Source organism: Macrotis lagotis, chromosome 1 (genome assembly GCF_037893015.1).
Source record: "Macrotis lagotis isolate mMagLag1 chromosome 1, bilby.v1.9.chrom.fasta, whole genome shotgun sequence".
Taxonomy (NCBI): domain Eukaryota; kingdom Metazoa; phylum Chordata; class Mammalia; order Peramelemorphia; family Peramelidae; genus Macrotis; species Macrotis lagotis.
In genome coordinates, this window is record NC_133658.1 from 705,746,409 (window position 1) to 705,761,205 (window position 14,797).

The following is a 14,797-nucleotide window of genomic DNA, read 5'->3' on the forward strand; positions in this document are numbered from 1 at the left end:
TTAAGCTTTCAAAAGTGCAGGTCTGACTGTATCATCTCCCCTTCCATTAAAAAAATTTCCAGTGGTTCATTATTATGTCCAGAATTAAATAAGAAATTCTCAAAAAATTCTTAAAACGACAAAAAAGGAAATGATTGAGTATTTTTACCAATTGCTCCTCTGTCTAGAATTCTTTCCCTCCTCAACTCCACCTCTTGTCTCCCATTGCTTCCTTTGAGTCTCCAATAAATCTCATCTTCTACTAGAAGCCTTTACCATTTCCTCTTAGTATCCAATATTTAGCACAGTGCCTGGTTTATAGTAGTCACTTAGTAAATGTTAGCTGACTAATTTGAAATTAGAATTCAACTATACATCTCTCTGTTCCTTGTTTTTGTCCCTTCTTCTTGGAACTTTATGACATTCAATTTCTTTTTTTCTGAGACAAGGTTATTTAAAATCTTTATTTTTCATTAATCTGAGCATTATATATGTTTTAAAAATATTTATTCATTTATAAATTTTATTAGGATATGCTTGATCAAAATGGTTTCTAATAGTATCTTTTGTTTCCTCTTCCTTTTTCATTTTTGTTGCTAACAATTTTATTTTCTACTCTTCTTTAAATTAAATCGACATATCTACCCAGACAATCAATTCCTAGTTGTATTTCAATTCACCTTTTGCATTCAGTTTTGATGATCCTGTTTTGGATTTTCAGAATTAATATTTTGTTATATAGTTTAGATTTTCTGGTCATTTTTAATGGCATGCCCAATTCATTTGTCTATTCTGCCTTTCTTTTGATGATAAAAATTTTTAGAAATATAAATTGACCCCTAATAATTACTTGGGCTACATCTCAAAAATTCTTAGATTTTGTTTTATTTTCTTTTTTTAAATGAAATGATCTATTATTTCAAAATTTTAAATCTTTACCTCATTAGACTTTAGGATTAAATTAATCTATAACTATTTTAAACATTTATTCAAAGGCACTTTGTTGATCATAAATTTTAGTTCACTATCATCACTAAAGGGTAAATTACTATGTCTGCTGCTTTTTTACATTTATTCATAATGGCTTTATTCCCTATCATAGGGTCAAATTTTATGAAGTACCATGCACAAATGAGAAATGCATAAATTTTTTTGTTACCATTCAGTAGAGATTCTAAAATTGTATTCAGGGGATTAACATTTTGTTAAAGACATACTAAGTACTGATATTATTTCATTATCTTTGGTGCCTTTAAGTATAATGTATTGTTTATCTGTATTTCTTTTAACTATGCTTATTTTTGCCTTCTGAGTCCAATTGCTATTCTTACTTTTTTTTTTTTAGTTTACCTAAAACATAATAATTCCCAATATGGCACCTTATTTTAACTATTTGAACCTTTATGTTACACTTCTTTTAAAACAATACATTGTTGGCTCTGTTTTCCCACACACCCTTCTATCTTCTTCCTTTTTATGGGTAGGTTCATTCCATTCATTTTCACAGTCATTGATTATCAATTTCTCTTAATAGTTATTTTTCTCTATTGCCTCTTTTCTTTATTTCTTTCTTTGTTCCCTTGTCTCCCCCTCATCCACTTTACAAAGGAAAATAAAAAGACTGTAAAATAAGAGTATGATAAACCCAGTAATTTTTGATTGAAAGAATCACTTTCCACTCCCCTTGCTTTCTCTCTTCCCCTAGCTGCTATTTGAACTTTTTCTTCCTCCCTCTTTCCCTTCTGCTTCTGTACTTCCTGCTTCCTTACTTCTGTTTTGTTTTTATTTTATTTTTTTAGTTTTTACAAGGCAATGGGATTAAGTGACTTGCCCAAGGTCACACAACTAGGTAATTATTAAATGTCTGAACCCGGATTTGAACTTAAGTCCTTCTGATTCCAGGACTGGTGGCTCTATCCACTGTGCCACCTAGCTGTCCCCCACTTTCTTCCTTCTGGATCTGAACTTAGGTCTTCCAGATTCCAGGCCCAGCATTCTTCTACTGAATCACTTAAGTTGCCCCAATAGATTGATAGATAGATATAGAAAGAAAGATGATAGATAAATAGAGAGAGAGAGATTAAGGCTATGTGAATAGAAAAAGAATATCCATTATCCTTCTAGCTTTGTATAACTCTGTTTATCATGTATATCATCTCTCTCTCTATCTCTCTATCTCTCTATCTCTTTATCATAGCTCAAAAATTAATCACCAGATTAAGAATGAAATGGTAATAATTTTGGTAGTCAAAAATGCAAATAAAATCTAATCCAAGAGGCAGTAGATAGAGCATCAGCCCAGAATTCAAGAGTATCTCAATTCAAATCTGACCTCAGACATTTGATGCTTACTAGTTTTGAGACCCTGGGCAAGCACCTAAACCCAATTGTCTCACCCCTACCCCCCAAAAAAATCCAACCCAAATTCAACTAAAATTCAATAAACACTTAGTGGTACCTATAAATAACCAAAAGGGTAATTAGATGACAGAGTGGATAGAATTCTTGACCTGGAGTCAGAAGGATCCTCTTAGTGAGTTAAAACCTGACATTACTAGCTATTTGACCCTAGGCAAGTCACTTAACCCTGTTTTGCTCAATTTCCTCATCTGTAAATGAGCTGGAGAAGGAAATGGCAGTATCACTGGATTTGCCAAGAAAATCCCAAATGAAGTCACAGAGAGTCAGACATGACTGAAAAATGACTCAACAACAACACATAATACACAATAATATAACAAAAAACTGTGCCAGGTGCAGGTGATATAAAGTTAGCTACAATACAGGCCCTGATCTCAAGACATGATCGATTCAAATTGGTATAGTATGCCAGTAAACTGAAATCGAGGAATTGAGCTTTTCATTTGGACAATTGCCCATTCTTAATGCTATTAGAAATCAACCTTCCTGAATTTTTTTCTCCAAAGCATTCTGGGATTGCATTTTGACCTATCTTCTTAATATTTTCTATTTTCTTTTCTCATATTCTTTTTCTTTCATTTCTCTACTGATTAGATAATAGTTGAGATGATGACTAGGCTCAAAGCCAGAAGTAGATAGTCATAGAAACTTCTGAATCCATTTTTGGAACTATTCTGCATGTTGGAACCTCTTATGAACAGAGTATATCCTGAAGTAATAAGAAAAAGTTTCTTTTAGAGAGTCAATATGGTATAGTTAAATGAACTCTGGACTTGTACTCAAAGGGCCTGGTTTGAAATTCCAATTCTAGCTGTGTAATTGATAAATCTCTATAACTTATTTTCTAAAACTTTTTATAAAATGTGGTTAATATTACTTATACCACCAAAATCATAGAAAATTTTTTGAGGAAAATTCTTTGTAAGTTGTAGCATGCTATAGAAATATGAATTCTTATTACTGATTTGAAAATTTTATTTCATGTGGACTCATTTCAGGCTTAGATTTGGTTATATTCAAGGATTATATTGTACCCTCAAGCTTATAATATCCTTATTTAATACAAAAGAATTCAAAATTGTAATCAAATAATGGACCATCTGGCTATGTTTTTCATAATATCTGAATACAGTTCCCGAGACTGAATTATGAGATCTGTGCCTGGGAACCGGGAATTGTGACAAGGAACAAGAAACTTTGGGGAAATAGAGAATCTAATGGATAGCTTTAAAATGGTTTCATCCCAGAGATCTGAGAAACAGAGAGAGGTGGCTCAGAAGATAGAGGGCTGTGCAGGAAGTCAGGAAAACCCAAGTTCAAATTTGGCCTCAAGACATTTACTCTGTGACCCTGGACCAGTCACTTAATCTCTATTTGCCTTAATCCATTGTAGAAGGAAATGACCAACCACTCCATTATCTTTAGAAATCCCCATGAACAGTATTAGCATTTTGTGATCCATGGGGATCACAAAAAATTAAACACATCTGAGCAATAAACTACCAAAGGTGAACAGTCAAGCTAATGCATTTAAATACACATATATACATATATCATCATCATCATTATCATTATCATAGGACACCATTAGCTGAAGGGGTATTGCAGGCATTATAGCTCTAAATAGAGGTATTGAGTAGCTACAGTATTCATTCTTGTTACTGAGTTTAAACTGAAAGAAGCTGCAAAATGAAGGACCTCTTCACCCTCCCTAACCAGAGAGAGAGAGAGATTCTCCCTTGAGTATTAGTTTTCTTGGAATTTGTTTCTTTCCTATGATGATACTTGAGTCTCTTTGTGTGGCACAAACGTTTGTGTATAGAGGCTGAAGATAATCTATCACTTTATTTTCTCTTGCTGTATACTTCACTATTCTGTCTCCATTTAACACTCTGCTATTTGAGTTAAAGTTTCTCCATGATCTGTTAGTAAAAAATGTTCAAGATGTTAGTAAAAAAATGCTCAAATGAGCATCCAAACATTGATGTGATTCTAGAGTTAGGTTGGATACACATTGCATTTGCTAGAGCAAAAACGAACAGTGGAATACAACTGTGGGTTTGCATTCTGTATCTTTAAGTGAATCATTTCTTGTTTCTTCTCCTCAGTTATATCATTCAAAAAAAAGATGATCTATAAAAACTTTATCTCTAATGTCTTTTCTAAACTCTAAATCCCAAGACATACTCTTCTTTATGTAAAGGAAAGACACAAATTAGCTTTGTAATTTTTTTCAATATATGCATGATGAATTTATTAACTTTAGCTTGAATTCTCCTTTTGCTCCTCTTTCCAGGAAAAGTTGATATACAAAGATGGAATGTGATCAACTTCAGTGATAACTTCACATCCTTAAATGACTCAAGAAAGAAAGAAAGTTTCTTAAGATTTTGATGGGACAAAAGGGAAAACAACCCACATGTACAAAAATATTTATAGCAGTTCTTTTTGGTTGACAAAGAATTATAAATTTAGGGGGCATCAATTGAGGATTGACTGAATAAGCTATGATATATGATTTTATGTGCTATAAGAAATGATGAGCAGGCAGATTTTAGAAAACCCTGGAAAGACTTACATGAACTGATAAAAAGTCTAGTGAACAGAACCAGGAGAACATTGTTTATAGTATCAGCAACATTGAATAATTGTGAATGACAGCCATTCTCAGCAATACAGACATCTAAGATAATTCCAAAAGACCCATGAAGGAAAATACTATCCACCTCCAGAGAAAGACCTGATGGCCTGAGAATGCAGATTAAAGATCCTATCTTCATTTTTTTCTTGTAGTTTTTTCCTTTCATTCTCTTTCTTCTGTCTCAACATGTCTAACATGGAAAATATGTTTTAGGTGATTGCAAATATATAACCCATTTCAAATTGTTTACCATCTTTAGGGAGGCAAAAGATGAAAGAGGAAGGCAAAAAAATGTGAAACTCAAAATCTTATAAAAATGAATGTTAAAATTATGAGTTGATCAACCTTGATGGTTGCAGCTACTCTTAGCAGTTCAGAGAGCTAGGACAACCATATTCAACTGGTTATAGACAATGCTATCCCCATCCAGAGGAAGAAAACAAAACAAAACAAAAATGAATGTTAAAAATTGTCTTTGCATATAACTGGAAAATAGAACATGCCATTAAAAGTATTCTGAAGGGCTATAGATTATCCCCAACTTGTCCTTTATGTATCTTGGTTGTGCCTAGTAGTTTCTGTGTTGTTTTTTATTAGATTGTAAGCTCCTCAAGAGCAAGGACTTGTTTTCCTGTTCTTTGTATTCCTAGTGCCTAGCAGAGGTCCTGGTACATAATTAAGTTTGTTCATTAAAGTATTAAATATTAATTAAATTGATAAATGCTTATTAATTGTCTGACTGACTTGGAATCTGAACATGGTTGAGATTATGTATTAATTATTTTTCTTCTTTTTTTCTTTAATTTTTTATTTACACATTACTAAACTATTCTTGTTTAAGAGTAAACAAATACCCCTCCTCCACAAAAATATAAAACCTCATGTGAAATAAAGTAAAAGAAAGAGGAAAAAAATGTGTTTAGGTCTGTGTTCTGATACCATCAGTTCTGTCTTGGGTGGATCACATTCTTTATCATAAGTCCATCACAGAAGTTACTTCCATATTTTTCCACAGTTGCTGTTGCTGATTGTAATTCCATCCATCCATTCCTCCCAACTACTATATATTGTATTTTCTCTCTCCTTTCACTCTGTCCCTCTTCTAAAATGTGCTATAGGGTAGCAGATTGGAGTGACAGATTGGGCAGAGCACAAGCCCTAGGACCAAGAGGCCCTAAGTCCACATACCACCCTAGAGACCCAGCAAGCACCCAGCCCTGTGGTTGCAGACAGGTCACCCAATCCCAGCACCTTGCAAAAAGTAAAAAAATAAAATGTGTTATATTTGACTATTCTCTTCTATGATCTACCCTCTCCTCTATCACGATATCCCCCCCTCTCCCTTTCCCCCTTCTCCTCTCCTTTTTTCTCTAGATATCTATACCCTATTGAGTGTGTATGCTGTTTCCTCTCTGAGTCATTTCTGATGAGATTGAAGGTTCCCTCATTCCCCCTAGCCTTCCCTCTTCTATATCATTGAAAAAGCTCATTGCAAAAAAATATTTTTTATAAGAAATATTTTAGCCTATTCCACCTCTTCTTTCTATTTCTCCTGGTACATTTCCCTTTTAGCCATTGACTCCATTTTTACAATATATTATATCTTCAAATTCAACTCTCTCCTGTGCTTCATCTATAAAAGCTCCTTCTACCTGCTCTATTAAATGAGGTTCATATGAGAATTATCAATATCATTTTTTGATTCAGGAATACATGCAGTTCATCATCATTAAGTCCTTCATAATTTACCGTCTTCCTCCACTCTCTATGCTTCACCTGAGTCCTGTTCTTGAAGGTCAAATTTTCTGTTCAGCTCTGGTTGTTTCAGCAGTAACATTTGAAAGTCCCCTGTTTTGTGGAAATTTCATCTTTTCCCCCCTGGAAGAGGATGTTCAGTTTTGCTGTGTAGCTGATTCTTGGTTGCATTGCATGTTCTTTTACCTTCCAGAATATTATATTCCAAGTCCTATGAGCACTTCTTTAATGTAGTTGCTGCTAAGTCCTGCATGATCCTGACTGCAGCTCCATATTTGAATTGTGTCTTTCTGGCTGCTTGTAATATTTTCTCTTTGACTTGGGAGTTCTAGAATTTGGCTATAATATTCCTGGGGGTTTTTTGGATCTCTTTCCAGGGGAGATCAGTGGATTCGCTCAATTTCTATTTTACCCTCTGCTTCTAGGATGTCAGGGAAATTTTCCTGTAGGAATTCTTTAAAAATGAGATCAAGGCTCTTTTCCTGATCATGACTTTCAGGTATCCCAATAATTTTTAAATTATCTTTCCTATATCTGTTTTCCATATCAGCTGTTTTTTTTCAATGAGATATTTCACATTTTCTTCTAATTTCTCATTATTTTTGTGTTAATCTATTGTGTCTTGATTTCTCACAAAGTCATCAGCTTCCTTTAGCTCCATTCTACATCTGAAGGATTTGTTTTCCTCAGAGACCTTTCTTATCTCCTTTTCCATCTGGTCAATTCTGCTTTTTAAAGCATTCTTCTCCTCAATAACTTTTTGAACTGTTGTATCCATTTGGCCTAAGCTAGTTTTTAACATGTTATTTTCTTCATTATTTATTTGAATCTCCTTGACTAAGCTGCTGACTTTGTTTTCATGTTTTTTCCTGCATCTCTCTCATTTCTTTTCCCATTTTTTTCTTTTATCTCCCTTACTTGATTTTCAAAATTGTTTTTTGAGCTCTGTCATAACCTGACTCCAACTTGTATATTTCTTAGAGTCTTTGGATGCAGAAGCTTGGACTTTCTCATTTTCATATTGAGTATTTTGATCCTCCATGGGGTCATAGACAAAGTAATTGTCAATGGTCCCGTTCCTTTTTTTTTTTTCTGTTTACTCATTTCCCCAACCTGTGCCTGGTTTTTGGGGCGCATCCTGATCTTTTGAGTTTTATTGGGACACCCTCAAAAGGATCTCAGTGTGTGAGGCTCTGACTGCTTTCTTGGTCTGTGAATGACCACAAGTACACTGCCATGGGGTTGGGGGTGGTTCCTGTTCTGTGGGGGCCTAGACTGCAATCATGACCTGAATGTGGTCAGAGTCCCAGAGTCCAGGGACAGAGGACAGACCTTGGAAGTCTCCCTCCACTCTCTTACCTTTGGTAGGCTGAGCACTCAGGACACAGCTGCCTGGAGGCTCCTGCTAGGCAACTCTGCAGGCCTGCTTCCATTTCCTGGATCTGGGCTGCCTCAGCCATACTGAGTGCCATGACCATGCTGAGTGCTGCAACCATAGAGGGCCTGGGCTTCGCACTCGCCCTGGCAGAGGTCTCCATGCTGATCTTCCAAATTGTACTTGGTGCTTCCTGGGGTGCAAGTCAGGAAACTGCTTTTGCTGCCGGGAGCCACAGCTTCCAGGTACCCTGGGGCTGTTCCCGGGAGGCTGAAGTTCCTTCACTCTGGTGGAGCTGCCCATCTAACCCCATGAAACCGAGTTTTTCCACTATTTTCCAGGTTACCTTGGCATGGAAAATTGCCTCACTGGATCTTTCTGTGGGTTCTGTGTCTTGAAAATTTAGAGTCATAAATATTTTTGGAGAGAGCACCTAGGAGAAGCTCTTCTCCTGAATCCATCTTGGCTCTGCCCCTGATTATGTATTAATTTTGATGATTCTATATTATTAAAAGCAACAGTAATTCTAGTATGGAACATGCGAAATTTGAACTTTTCATCAGGACGTCAAATAGTGTAGTACACAGAAAATTACCTGTGCATTTTTCCAGTTAGTGTAGCAAAAGCCATGGATAATCATCAGAAGACAGTTTTAGTTCTAGCTCTTTTAATTATTTGCTATGCAACATTAATGAAATAACAATCTTTCATCTTAGTTTCCTCATGTATAAAGTAAGAGGACTGGACTAGAAAGTCTGTAAAGTCTCCTTCTACATAAAAAAATGATGATGAATATTACATTTAGCTCATCTTTCAGCTTCCAAAAAAGTAATATAATATTTTCATAATTTAATCTTTGAAATATTTTGATTTGTAAGTTAAATTTTACCTCTTTTAACTCATAATCTCAGTTTACTTTTCTTATGATATAAGGTAACACTTAATATTTTACTTGTGTGCCTTGGATGTTTACTGAGGAGAGAAAATCTTAAAAGCAAAAACATTAGATTGGTATTTAGGCTTAACTATAATATATACCATCATCAATTTTTTGCAATGCTCATAAAGTTTCATTCTTGATTTTTTCCTTTTTCCTTACCCTTACATTCAATCAGTTTTGACATCTTATTTAATTCACTTCCTTAATATAACTTCATTCTTTTTTCTTCACTTACATTACTATTATCCTAATTCAAGCTTTTTATCAAATCTTGCCTGAACTATTATAATAGACTCATAATTGATCTCCTTTCTTTCATTCATTCCCCATTGAAATCTGTCCTCACAGCTGCCAAATTCCTAAAGAAAAGATCTATCTCACTTCTGTGATCAAAACTATTCACTAGTTCTTTATTTCCTCTAGGATATATTACAAACTTCTCAGCTGTGCATTTCACACTTCAACTTCAACCTGCCTTTCATACCTGCCATCATGTAGTCTATGTATTAGTTAACTTGGGAAACTAGCTGTTTTCTGATTCAACATTCCATGTTCCACATTTATGAATGTGTTCAGAGTCATCCGCCTGTGCTTGGATTGCCACTCCTCTTCCTTCCTTTCTTTCTCCCAAATTTTGTATTTTCTTTTAAAGTCTCAGCTCACATCACCTTTTTCTTGAATCTGAACCCAAGCTCATCAATTGTTAAGGTTTTCTTTCTCAAGTTTTCTAGGATTTACTTATCTGTGTTCAATTTGTATTCTCTCAGTAAAATGTAAGGAACATGATGGCAGGGAGTATTTTTCTTTTATCTTCGGTTAGAGATTTGTACTCAGTGGATGCGTAATAAACTTTTTGTTGAATGAATGAATGGACAACAGTGTATCCACCTTCAGTTATCTATGCCTTGTGGTTTTAAGCAAGGCATGATTCAGAATTTTGGGGGTGTAAGGTGTGTTCAAGGAAGACTAATATCTCTGGTGTAAAGGCTGTCAAGTCCTTTTCAGGGCTGCTTTCCACCTTTGATGAGCCACCTAATCCTCACCTGTGACTCCAGGAAGTTGTAACCTGCAAGCAGTCACATACAGTAAACCATTTCATTAGACAACTAAGCCAGGTTGAGGATAACTGATGGAGTCTCAAACTCATCAGTGAGTTGTGGGGGATATCTACCCCAAACATGTGAAGTCTTCCTCTGGAGGAATGGGTGGATGAGAACACTTGGTTCCAATGATTATGAAGCCTGCTGCATAGAACTTAGGGTTTGGTTAGACATTGAAGACTCCAAGGTCATCCATTGCATCTAGAGTCATTACCACTTGTCTTGACTGTCTTGTCATTGGATCATGATGACTTTGGTAGAGAGAGAGTGATGCTGATGATTTTGTGAAGATCTACCTCACTTAAATCCAATTTATGCATCAATCAAAAGACATCATCCAAATCACTTTACTATTCTTATCTCAAAATCTGGTAGTGACTGGCAAGTGATGAAGCAGTAGTTGTGGATACACTGGGAACAGCAGTCACAACCCTGCACATAGACAATACAGGCAATAGCACCATTTTCACTACTAAAAGCAGCAGTGAAGAGAGGGAGGTGGGAATGGAGGGTAGAAGGAAATTATGTAATTTAATATTAGGAATATGCATGTGAAAGAATATTGAAAAACTTTCATAACATGTAATTGGAAAAAATAAAATAAAATATCAATCAAAAGAAAAGAAAAAGTGCCTAAAAATCATCTGCTTATCCAACCCTGACCTGATTACCATTGCCGATGGGGATTCCACCCTGTGATCAAGACACATAAAACAAAATCCACAAAAATTTCTTCAAAGGAGATTCCACTTTCCATTGGTGTATGAAATGTATATACTCTCATAGACTACACATGAACCAATAGATCTGAAAGATCAACTGCTCTTGTTTCAGGAAAATTCAGCAGATATCATATCCAAATAGCATCCCTGAGTGAAATAAGACTGGCAAATGAATTCCAACTTACTGAAGTCAGAGCTGGATCTACATTTTTCTAGAGAGGCTGTAGTGAAAGGGACCACCATGAAACTGGGGTAGGCTTTGTAATCAAAACTAATTTAGTGAACAAGCTTGAATACCTACCAAAGGAGTGAATGACAGACTCATGGCAATGAGGTTACTTCTTGCAGGAAAATGGCATGCTACCATCATCAATGTCTAGGTTCCCACCATGACAAACCCTGATGAAGTCAAAGAAAAATTTTATGACAACCTGGAGATGTGCCAAAAGAGGACAAGTTTATAATTCTGAGTGACTTTTATGCTAGAATAGGGTCAGACTACCAGATATGGCAGGGTATCCTTGGAAGGAATGGAAAAGACTTGTGCAGCTCATGCCTTTCTCATCACAAACAGTCTTCCATTTATCTAAATGCAATAAAACATCCTGTATGCACACTTACAGCAAATATTGGAATCTGATAGATTATATGATTGCAGGGAAAAGAGACAGACAGGATGTGAGAATGACAAAGACAATATGTGGTTGATCACACTGATCATAGACTCATCTTCTCCAAGATAAATATTCACATTTAACTGAAGTGGTGGCTCCAAGTCAAAATGACTGCCAGAAGAATTAATGTCAAGATATTAGAATGTCTCTTTCAATGGGAATGGTTTGTTTGTTACATGGAGGAAAAAGTAAGCTAACACACAGTTTGCAACAGGGGAGAAGAAAAAAAGTGGGAAGCTTTCTGAGAATTGGTCTACAACTCTGCATTTGCCCACCTGGGTCAGAAAACTCACAAGCTTTAAGACTGGTTTGATGAGAATGTTGGGGAAATACAGAAGCTGCTAAATGAAAAATGAGAACTCCACAGGATTTAACAGCAGGATAGTTCATGCATTTAATTTCATCTAAGCAAAGCTTAGAGAGATGCAGGACTCTTGGTCCAGTAAGAAGGCAGATGAAATTCAGGTTTTTGCAGATAGTAACAATTGAAAGTGCTTTTATGGTGCCTGGAAGAACTATTTATGGGCCAAAGATCTATGATGCATCTCATCTACTTAGTGCTGATGGAGTCACATTGATTAATGATAGGGACATGATTTTAGAGAGATAGGTTGTACACTTTCATAGTGTTCTTAACAGACCATCATCAATCAATGCAGAACTCATTGACTGTGTACCTCAAGTTGAAGCCAATCTATCCCTAGCTGAAGTTCCAACTGAAGAAGAGGTTTTGAATGCCATTAGGTTCCTTTCCAGTGGCAAAACACCTGGCATCTCCAGCTGAGATCTACAAGATGGGAGGTCCATTGCTCATCTAAAAGTTGATTGAAACTTTCTAGGTTATATATCATGGAGATGTTATCCCCCAAGAACTCAAGGATACCCTATAATCCATCTCTATAAGGGTAAAGGGAATAGATTGTCCTGTGAAAATCTTAGGGGTGTTTCTCTTTTAGTCATTGCTAGTAAGATTCTTGCCAGAGTCCTTCTCAATAGACTGATCCTTCATCTTGAAGATGGTTACTGCCCTAAGTGCCAATGTGGATTCAGAAAGGGTCAAGCAACAGTCCATATGATATTTGCTGTCTGACTATTCCAGGAAAAAATCCAGGAGCAGAACAATTATGTATACAATGTTTGTAATCTGACCAAAGCCTTTGATACTGTCAGTCATGAAGGCATATGGAAAATTATGTCAAAATTTGGTTACCAGGTTGCCAGTAGTTAAATACAGTAGTAGAATCTTATAATTCAATACTTATATATAGTTGAAATTCTATTTTTTCTCCGTTTCTTTCTGTTTGTCTCTCTCTGTCTATCTTTGTCTCTGTCTATCTCTGTCTCTGTCTCTCTGTCTTTCTCTCCTCCCTACTCCTGTGGCTATTTAAAAAATAAAATATTTTTATGATAAATTATAGTTGAATGTATTTCTGAGGGGATAGTCTTGGTATTTTTGAGTGAAGCTACACAATCAATTTATGTTGTTTTAGACAATTTCTATCTGAACCATCTATACTCTCAGAAATTCTACAGTGTCAATGGAATTGTTTTATTTAAAAAAAAAACCTAAAAATTAAACCCTGGTGGATATTGTTAAATCCAGTGCCCTTGAATTTATTTTGGTAAGGCAATGGGGTTAAATGACTTGCCCAAGGTCACACAGCTAGGTAATTATTAAGTGTCTGAGGTCAAATTTGAACCCAGGTCTGACTGACTCCAGGGCCAGTATTCTATCCACTGTGCCACCTAGTGGCCCCCAGTGCCATTAAATTTAAGCAGAATAAGTATGGCTTTTATTTATTTTGCATGTGCTAACCCTTCAGGCCCCCAAAGAATGTTTCTTAGGGATTTGAAATTGTCAAAGCATTTGAATTTCCCAAGTGATCCCAATTGACTTGTTGTTTACAAAGCATATGCTATAGTATAGTGAACAAAAATATTTTTTCTTCTAATGTGCAATGTAATGGAAAGAACACTGGATTTGGGGCCAGAAGCCCAAAGTTCAAAGTACTGGCTCTATTATATACTACCCATGTGACCTTGGGAAAGGTTCCTAACCTCTGGGCCTCAGTTTTTCATCTGTAAATTGAGAACACTAAACCTCTAATATTCTTTGCATCTTTAAGTCTATGGTCTTATTCATTTTGGCAAAATGGATACTTCTCTCTAAACTAAACACTAGCAATTCTTGGATTCAGTTTCTTTGACAATAATTTGTGATTTTTGGACAAGTCTTTTTATTTACCTATACATCAGTTTATACAATGGGAATAGCAATGCATACATTACTTACTTTGCTTATCTTCCATTCAGATAAGTACAACATTTGTTCTATAATTACATCTGAATCTTCTTTTTACTTCAAGAATTCAAAATACTCATGATTTCATCAATGTGAGTTGCTTCTAGTTACACCAATGTATACCATATCCTTTTCAAAGCTTAGTACTAGCTTTGCTAACAAAAAAAAATCATTAGTTTGGTGATCAAACTTCTGATTTTAAACTTCTTTGAACTCTGCTAGTCATCTGGTCCTCAGGAAATATACGGTCACATAGTCAGTGAGTGTCCAGATCAGAATCTGCCAAAGCTTTTATTCAGTTGATATAGATTTTAGGAACTTAATTTTACCTCCATATCATTATTTAATGCTGAGATGGAAAAAAATTCTTCCCCACTGCAGAATAACTCAAGTACTCAAATGGAGCTATCATCTCAGGGATGTATGTATTTCCTCCAGTACAGATCACAAGCCAACCAAGCCTGACCTGTATGATTTGCTCCTGTTCATGTCTCATATAAGTTCTACTCAAATTACTGAGGATCTTCCCACTCTTCTCCTGATAAGAACAGGATATCAGTAGAGAAAGCAAGCTTTTTTTCAGCTATATTCACTCCCTCAGACTTTTTGACCATACTGTTTTCTTTTTTTTTATTTATGTTTCTTTTAAATTTTTGTTGCAAATAAAAGATTGAATTTTTAGAAACTGAATTTATCATTTGGAAGTAATCTAAGACAAAGTATATGAAAAACTATTGGGAAAAGGCACAATATTTTAGCAAAACCACAATTTTTCTAAAAGGTCATTGATAAATTAGCCACTTATACCCTTGCCCTCTGACAATATTCTCTCTATAAATTGAAAAGAGAAAAATGACCATTTTTAGTTGTTAAAGAAAAAATAGATTT

At 35.4% G+C, this 14,797-nt stretch overlaps 1 long non-coding RNA gene across 1 annotated transcript in view; it reads right to left on the reverse strand.

Moving 5' to 3' along the window:
• Positions 1-6,453: 6,453 nt before the first annotated feature.
• LOC141507843 (uncharacterized) overlaps positions 6,454-14,797 on the reverse strand; it is a 109,994-nt gene continuing 101,650 nt past the window's right edge. Inside the window, exon 3 of the long non-coding RNA XR_012474284.1 lies at positions 6,454-11,332. This is a non-coding gene — a long non-coding RNA (uncharacterized LOC141507843). The remainder of the gene's footprint in view (positions 11,333-14,797) is intronic.